We start from the raw sequence: 6,548 nt of genomic DNA, 5'->3' as shown, positions 1-6,548 counted from the left end.
CATTTAATGACCATAATATTTTTAAAAGACTTGCCTCTTAGCTCTTTTATTAAAAATGGGGTTAACTAGACACATGCACATTCTTTTATTAGTTAGATATTTTGTTTATTTGAAGAAACAAACTCGTCCAAACAGCTTTGTAAAAATTTTTAACCTGCATATAACTGACTTCCCAAAACACGCTTATTTACTGAACAGCATGCTTTCTAACCAAGTAAAACTGACTTAGAGTTTCTCAGAAAACTTGAAAACAATAAATGTTCCTTAAAATTATTCTACAGAGAATTTTCACTAAGTCACAATGCTCACTCTTTAATTAATCCAAATTTGTGAGGCTTCCCCATGATTGTGTCATTTTCATTGGTATAGAACTGTGGACCTGGGGAGGGCTTGGCCATCATCAAATCCCATTTTCGTAGTTTCTCTCCTGGGACAGAAGAACTTGAGGAGTTGAACAACTTGTCACAACCTCACAGTGAGTCACTTGGTAGAGATATTGACAGTCAACCTTTGATTCGTGTCTGATAACTTTGAGAGAAGCTCAACTTAAAGAGCTCTTGAGCTGGCATAATATTCAATTTCCCTCTTAGGTGTAGGAGGAATTTGACCTTTGTTCTTGGTTCTTTAAAGCCCAACCAACTACTGATGCTAATAACTTAGGGCTCACTGACCAAAAGGGAGCAGCTGGTAGTGATGGTGATTACATCTTAGGAGACACTGCACAACTGGTCCCAGCAACAGAGAGAAGACCAAAGAGCAGTGACCCTGGAGGCACTGAAAAACTTCATGGTCAGAGAAGAATAGTGAAGAACCTTCTTTGCAACAGAACAAGTCCAACTTGTCCACACAGCTTTTCCTTATGTCCTTGATTTATATTATTTTACTATATCGATGTCATTAGTTGTAAGTATACTTCTATGGAGTTCCCAGTGGTTCCAGTGAATTAACAAACTCAAGAAGATTGTTTGATTAACTTGTGAGCTCTGGCCTAGCACTGGGAGGCTAGCAACTAATGGAGAGAGTGTCATATAAGTCACTAGTCTTAGATTGAGGATAAGTTGGAAATTTGAGATGTACTTAGTTTCCACCTCCCGGGAATCACTTTAAACTTATTCTTATTCATGACGAATATGTTTAATCAAAAAAAAGTTTTAAAGAGAGTAACTCTGTCTAAGAACATTGAGGATCCAGATAAAACATAAATATATAAACTTTGGGACCTGCTGTGTCTGAGGAGGACATTTAAACTCATTATAGAACCATGTTTGGGCAATAATTGTTAGATTAGCAATTTCTAAAGCTAGTCAAAAACAAAACAAAATGTCCTTCTTCCCTTTTCTACCTGCGTTAATCCCCTCTTCACCAGTCAGGCTTATCTCAACAAAACTCTTCTGTTTGATATTCTTTAATATTCTTCTTAACCTTAGGCAGTTATTATTCTCTGAATTATACACATATCACTGTCACCGTGCATTGCACATTATTTTGTATTTACTTCATATGCATGGCCACCTCCAAAAGTTCTTTCTGTTTCTAAGGCCTAACACATTGCAAGCAGCAGCGTAATATCTGTTCCATAAATATTGCTTGAATATCTTTCAGCATTTCCCCCCATTTGTTGTAGAAGTATAAAACACACCCAGCTCACTGCTAGGAGGCATCGGGGGATTTCTTTGGAGACTTTGAAATTATGAAGGTGAAAGCAGGAGCAGCATTAGTTAGAGACTCACTCCTTTAAAATGAGGAGCAGTCTCTACAACCACTTGTACGTTGCTTTCTCATACAAAGGCTGACCTTCCAGAACTAACACGAGTTATATAGAAACTGACCTATAGGCAAAACATCTCGGCAGGAAATAATGAAACTACTTTTATAGACCCCTTAAGTTTGAAGAATTAAACTCTCTCTTGCTATATCCCTATTGCCTGTCACCAGACCATTGTTCGTCACTCAACAAATTTATTACTTCCCTACGTTCTCACAAAACAGATGGAGATAAGAGAAAATAGATGGGTTATTGTTTTGTGTGTAATCAATTTGTGCCAAGATTGTTAAATATAGTAAAATGACATATGATTTTCATTATTATACAGAAGATAATATGGGGATATAGAAGAATAAATTAACTTGGCAACAGTTGCACAGCTTTTAATTGCTGTCATTGGGAGATTGAGTCCAGATTCTGTTCTTGTTTTGCACAACTTAATAATAAAGTGAAAGTCTCAGCTCTTGTGCTAAGGGAATTCGTGGTTTAAGAGGAGACAATGCCTGTTCTCACTTGTCTTTAGCTATGGCACTGCATGGGCCCCAGTATATTGAAATGAACAGTCTTAGAAGGCTACAAGGTAGCCTTTCTAGAAGAGAACACAGGCTAGACATCCATTCTGCAGGTGAGACATTTGTGACCACAGATTAAGGCAAACCTATCTTTTTCTGGACATCTATGGCTTTGTCTCCACCACTTGTCTGTCAGTTGGTTGTACTGTGGTGGCTTGTGTATTGCTGTGATGTTGGAAGCTATGCCAGTGGTATTTCAAATGCCAAGAAGGTCACCCAAAATGAATAGGTTTCAATAGAGCTCCAAGACTAAGATTAGACAATGAAAAGGACTAAGCTCTCCACTCCAGAGGAAGGAGACACTGAAAACCTTATGTGTAGCTTAGAAACATTGTCAGATCTCGAGGGCCTAAGTAATGGAAGCTGAACACTGTTGGCAATAGTGCCAACTGATGGTGCCATAGAATGGGCCCATCTGCTTGGAGGGCACTCAAAATGTGACTGAGGAGGAGCTTATTTCTAAGAGTGGAGTTGAACATGGTGATCTGAGTTGGGTAAAGCCTGTGAGAGTGAAGCCTTGGGGACTCCATTTGGTGATGGGGAACAAATCAAGCTAAATAGCTGCAAAAATCTGCTAGTGATCAGAACATGGAAGGTGCAAAGTATGGATTTAGTTCATCATAAGTCATCAAAAATGAAATGGAATGCATAAATACCAATAATCTTAGACATCAGTGAACTGCAATGGACGGGTATTATCCATTTTGAATCAGAAAATCATGTGATTTACTATGTTGGGAACAGCACAGTCAAGGCGAATGGTGTGGCAAGCATAGTAAAAAAGGACATTATGAAATCAATCATGAAGCACAATGCTGTCTACCATAGGGTCATATCTAGCTGCCTTCAAAGGAATCCAATCAATACAACTATGAATCAAGTTTATGTACAAACTACAAAAGCTAGTGATGAAGAAATTGAAAAACTCTACCAATGACTTCATTTGAAACAGATCAAACAGGTAATCAAGATGCAATGATTATTAATGGTGGTTGGAATGCAAAAGTTGAAAACAAAGGAGAAGGAACACGAGTTGGAAAATATAGACGTGGCGATAGCAACAAAAGCGAAGATCACATGATAGAATTCTGCGATACCAACTCCTTGTTAAAAAGAAATACCTTTATTCAACAATGCATAATGTGACTACATGCCTGGTCTTTTCCAGATGGAATACACAGAAATCAAATTGACTACATCTGTGGGAAGAGAAGATGAAGAAACACAATAACACCAGCTAAAGCCAGGCCAGTGGCTGACTGTGGAACAGACCACAAGTTATTCATTTGTAAGTTCAGGATAAAGCAGAAGAAAATTAAAACTAATCTACAAAAGCCAGAATATAACCTTGAGTCTATCCCACCTAAATGTCAAGAATATCTCAAGAACAGATTGGCTGCACTTAAAACTAATGATAAAACAGACAATGAGCTCCAGGAGGACATCAAGACCATCATTCATGAAGAAAACAAAAGGACATTAGATTTGTTCTTTATCGCAGAGTAGCTAAGGGAATGGAAGAAATTATGAAGTCAAAGAGCTGAATAGAACATCTTAAAAGGGAGTTTGAGAAGACAATATCAAATATTATATTGAAATGTGCAAAGATTTAGAATTAGAAAAACAAAAGGGAAGAACATGCTCGGCATATTTGATACCGAAAGAATCTAAGAAAAGAATCAAGCCTTGAGTTGCAATCTTGGCAAAACATTGAATGATGCAGGGAACATCAAGAAAAGTTGAAAAGAATACAAAGAGTCACTGCATCAAAAAGAGTTATTTAATATTCCACATTTTTAGGAGGTAGCAAAAAGCAAGACCCAATGGTGCTGAACAAAGTTCAAGCTGCACTCAATTCAATAGCCAAAAACACGGCACCAGGAATTGATGGAATACCAATTGAAATGTTTCAACAAGCTGATGAAGCACTGGAAGCATTCACTCATCTATGTCAGGAAATTTGGAAGACATTTACTTAGCCAACTGACATGAAGAGATCCATATTTGGGCCCATTCCAAAATAATGTAAACCAATGGAATGCTCCAACTGTAGAACAGTATCAAGTAAATCTTATCAAGTGAAATTTTGGTGACGATCATCCACAACAGATACATTGACATCCATTGACAGGGAACTTCCAGAGCAGCTGGCCAACTTCAGAAGAGGCCATGAGCAAGGCATATTACGACTGATGGCAGTTGGATCTTGATGGAAAGCAGAGAACACCAGGAAGATGTTTTCTTGTGTTTTATTGAGTACACCAAGGCTTTTAACCGTGTGGAACATAACAAAATATGGATAACCATAAGAAGAAATAGAATTCCAGAACACTTCATTGTGCTCCCGTGGAACTCGTGCATGGATCAAGAGGCATCTTTGCAAACAGATCAAGGAGATACTGCATGGTTTAAAACCAGGAAAGCTATGAATCACAGTGTATTCTCTAACAATATTTATTCAACCTGTATGCTGAGCAAATCATCAGAGACACTGAATTGTATGAAGAAGAATGTGGTATCAGGATTAAAGGAAGACTTATTAACAACCTGTGATATGCAGATGGAATAACTGCTTACTGAAAGTGAGGAGGACTTGAAGCACTTATTGATGAAAATCAAGGATTGCAGTCTTCAGTGTGGATTAGGACTCAATTATAAAGAAAAGAAAAATCTTCATAACTGGACTAACAGGTAACATGATGATGAATGGAGAAAAGGTTGAAGTTACCAAGATTTTGCCTTGCTTGGATCCACATTCAATGCTCATAAAATCAGTAGTACAGAGATCAAAAGACACATTGCACTGGGTAAATCTGCTACACAAGAAGACTTCTTTAGAGTACTGAAATACAAGGATGTTATTTTGAGAGGTAAGATGAACTGATGCAAGCCATGGTATTTTCCATTGCCACAAATGCATATGAAATTTGGACTTTGGATATAGAAGATCTTAGAAAATCAAAGAATTTGAATTGTGGTGCTGGAAAAATATCATGGATTGCCAAATGATAAAAAAAAATCAGTCTTGGAAAAAGTATTGCCAGAGTGCTGGACATGAAGCAGGGAACCAATAGAGAGGTCTGAGGGGCCAACCCCAATCCCAACTATGTGGACAGTACTCCCCTCCCCCACCTCCTGCTCCCTGCAGAAGAAGTCACTTCAGAGGACAGCACTGAGGCTACAGCTCAGGGAGAGGGACATGTCTGATCAGAGCTCACAGGAGCAAATGAAGGGAGAGGAAGAGAGAGTAGAACACAGCCTGCCCCACCAAGCCCTGAGGAAGATGAGAGACAACGTCTTCGTTGACTCATAGCACTAAGGGGGACAACACTGGAGACACAGTGTGGGAATTGCACCCAATATGACCCCACCACACAGAGGCAAAACACTAAGGGTGTACAACAGAACAAAGCAACAAAGTCCCCAGGGAATACCAAAAATAGACTTTGGGGTCAGACTCATCAGACTCGACCGGAAAACACTCCTAAAGGTCAACAAACAGTCTTTGAACTATTTACAGGCTTTTCTTTTTGTTGTTGTTTTGTTTTCTTTTGTTACTTTGTTTTGTTCTGTCTTGTTTTTTGTACATATTATTAACTCTGCAGGTCTATCTAGATAAGATTGGCAGGATAAACAAGCTGGAGGAGAGAAAAACTGGGCTGATGGTTCCATGGGACATCGGAGAGGGGAAAGTGGGGGAAAGGAAGTGGGTGTTAACAAACCCAGGGACAAGGGAACAATAAGTGGTCCAAAATCGATTGGGAGGAGGATGTAGGAGGCCTGTTAGGGATTGATCAAGGGCAATGTAACCGAGAGAGGAATTACTGAAACCTAAATGAAGGCTGAGTATGATAGTGGGAAAATAGGAAAGTAAAAAGAAATAGAGGAAAGAACCAGGAAGCAAAGGGCATTTATAAAGGTCTAAACACAGGCATGTGCATATGCACATATATTTACATGTGACAATGAGGAAATATATCTATGTGCACATATTTATAGGTTTAGTTTTAAGGTAGCAGAAGGACATTGGGCCTCTACGCAAGTACTTCCTCAATGCAAGAACACTTTGTTATATTAACCTGGCATTCCATGATGCTCACCTTCCTGACATGATCACTGAAGACAAAGCGGGTGCATAAGCAAATGTGGCGAAGAAAGCTGATGGTGCCTGGCTATCAAAAGATATAGTACCTGGGGTCTTAAAGGCTTGA

General features: G+C 38.8%; 1 pseudogene; it reads left to right on the top strand.

Moving 5' to 3' along the window:
- The first annotated feature begins 2,290 nt into the window (after window positions 1–2,290).
- The window catches only part of LOC101649641, an 8,268-nt pseudogene continuing 4,010 nt past the window's right edge, over window positions 2,291–6,548 (top strand).

Source organism: Echinops telfairi, unplaced genomic scaffold (assembly GCF_000313985.2).
Source record: "Echinops telfairi isolate 266 unplaced genomic scaffold, ASM31398v2 ScPeMD7_9;HRSCAF=40, whole genome shotgun sequence".
NCBI lineage: Eukaryota > Metazoa > Chordata > Mammalia > Afrosoricida > Tenrecidae > Echinops > Echinops telfairi.
This window is presented reverse-complemented; position numbering and strand designations above follow the sequence as displayed.